The following is a 2521-nucleotide window of genomic DNA, read 5'->3' as shown; positions in this document are numbered from 1 at the left end:
AAAATCTCACTAAACAGGTTTTGTTAACCCAATGTAATGTGGTTTACTTCCCAACCTGATTCCAGTATAGCATCACATGAAAGATGGAAGACACTTATCTTAACTCAAGCATTCCTTTCAGCTGACTCCTGGTCTTTTAGACAAAGCCTTACTCTTTCAGCCAATTGTCAACTAAAGAATCCCTGAACCCACCTATCACTTGTCAGCCCCCACCTCAAGATGTCCTGCCTTTTTGGGCCAAACCAATGTATGCCTTCCATGTATTGATTTATGATTTTATCTGTAATTCCTGTCACCCTGAAATCTATAAAACCAAACTGTAACCCAGCCACAGCAAGTCCACTTGCTGAAGGTTTCTTGGGCATGGCTCCAGGCCATGGTCCTCAAATTTGGCTCATAGCAAACCTCTTTGAATTATTTTACAGACTTTGCTTTCTTTTCCATTGACAGGTATGTGGGACCAGACTTTTGATCAAGAGGAAACTACCCAAGGAGCCTCATCTACAGTAGCAGCGACTCAGAAATGAGATGAGTAGCTTATGGAGAGATGGGGTACATGAAGTCCTAAGGGCAAAGGAAGGATATTTTGTGTCTCAAAGGACAGCAGTCTCTGGGTGGACTCTGAACCAACTACGCTTTAAGCTAGCAGCTAAAACCTAACTGATAATACTACAAAGCTCAGGTAGAGTCCATTGGCTAGCAGTTCCTGTTGAATCATTTGTAGCCAAACATTAGGGGTGTATCCTGGGGTTACTGCCAGTTTATAGGACTTGGGGGAGCTTGACTCTGTGGCCAAGGACCTAGCTCTGTTGTACTGAGCGTGAAAGCAGAACCAATTGGGGTGATTCCAAAAGCCAGTTTCCTTAGGCCAGTATGGGGCACCTGCATAGCACACTCTTGCATCTGCCATAGCTATGTAAATGGAAAAAAAGGAAGAAGAATTAGGGACCAAGGAGCTCATTTGTGCTGGGAATTCTGCAAGGGGCACAGTCAGTTCACTCTGCCCTTGTTGCCAGGAATACAAGGAAGTAGGTTATGAGCTGAATAACCATAGTAACTGTATCTGTTTTCTTGCTCATCATTTTAATTCCAGCTCCTTGCAGAGTGCCCAGGTCATAATAGTTGTCAATACATGTTTGTTGAATGAACGAATGTGTACATGAATGAATAGATGAATAACAGGTACATATTCAGAGACTGGGCACAAGTCTGAATTTTGTTTTTTTCTAAAAGCCTTCAAGAAGACCAGCTAATTGTAAGAAAGTTCACTTTAGCCAACAGAGAATTTCGTCTCTGTGGTCTTCTGGTCCTGACTCCCAATCGGAGAAAGACACTCAAGAGGACAAAGAGTCGGCTTTGGCTGGGGTAGAGAGGCCGGTCACTGGAGTTCCTGATGTGGGAACAAATGCAGACTAGAGTCCCGGAGGCACCTTCCTCGAATTACACGAGGACTCCACTAGCTGACATGGATCCACCTCCTGGGGCATGTGGCTGTGGGCTAACAGGAAGAAAGCCAGAGAATTAAAACGAAAAGGACTTAATAACTAATGGATATCCTGGGTGAGGGAAAGAGACTTCAAGAAAGTCCCTCTTTCCTCTGCCTCGTTCCCCTGAAGCAATATTACCATCCACTGGGAGAGAAAACACCAGAGAAGACTCCTGCTTAGGGGAGTGTGGAGAAGATGGACTCAGTCTGGGAAAAGGTGACCCTGAGGGCCAAAGTATTGTATGGAGCAGGAAGGTGAATGCGTGGATGGCTTGAGAATGCAGAAGTGTTGGAGACACAAATTTGAGAGTTGTCTGTATAATTGCAGACACAGGAGTGCTGAGATCACCTAAAGAGAGAGTATGTCATATGAAGCAGGAAGAGTTGGGGCCAAGGACAAAACCTACAACAAATTATTTCTAGGACCTTTACTGAAGCCCTAGGTGCAGTGTCCAACTATAAGTGAATAGTCAGATAAATTAGAGCACATTAGTGAGTGGAATACTGGTCTTAAAAGAGTTTAAAAAAATATACCACTCGGGCATAATGACTATTTAAGTTAGAGGCACTTGAAAAACAGTAGGTGCAAAAAGATCACTCTGACTGTGCTGTTTCCTAAAAGCAGAGCATGAGATTCCCATATGAAAGATGCGACATCCTTATCCTCAAGCACAAGAAGTGAAGACCAAGACAATTCTGTACAGATCTTGTTAAAATAACTCGTATCTTTTAAGCCTCCTCACATAATTTAGTGGCTTTTTCACAGCTTACTACTCTTTATCCAATTTAGTATATAAGTAACTGACCCTAACTGTCTCTTTCAGTCTTCATTTCCTTGTAAGGGCTCCCGTGCCACATAAAACTTCTATTAAAGAAATTTGTATGTTTTTCTCCCATTAATCTATTTTACATCAGTTTAATTTTTTGGCCCAGCCTGAACCCTAAGAGGATGGAAGTGGAGTTTTGCTGCCCTTAGACCCGTTAAAATTAGACAGAGGTCACTGGGTTTCTCCAGTTGTTTAGCATCTGCTGCGA

General features: G+C 42.9%; 1 protein-coding gene across 1 annotated transcript in view; it reads right to left on the bottom strand.

The window, feature by feature from the left end:
* The window catches only part of CFAP126 (cilia and flagella associated protein 126), a 53553-nt gene that overhangs the window by 29595 nt on the left and 21437 nt on the right, over window positions 1–2521 (bottom strand). The window lies entirely within an intron of this gene.

This window comes from Propithecus coquereli, unplaced genomic scaffold, assembly GCF_000956105.1.
Source record: "Propithecus coquereli isolate 6110/MARCELLA unplaced genomic scaffold, Pcoq_1.0 Scaffold140, whole genome shotgun sequence".
In the NCBI taxonomy this organism is placed as follows: domain Eukaryota; kingdom Metazoa; phylum Chordata; class Mammalia; order Primates; family Indriidae; genus Propithecus; species Propithecus coquereli.
The sequence above is the reverse complement of the archived record's forward strand: the minus strand, read 5'-3'. Positions and strand labels throughout refer to the sequence as shown.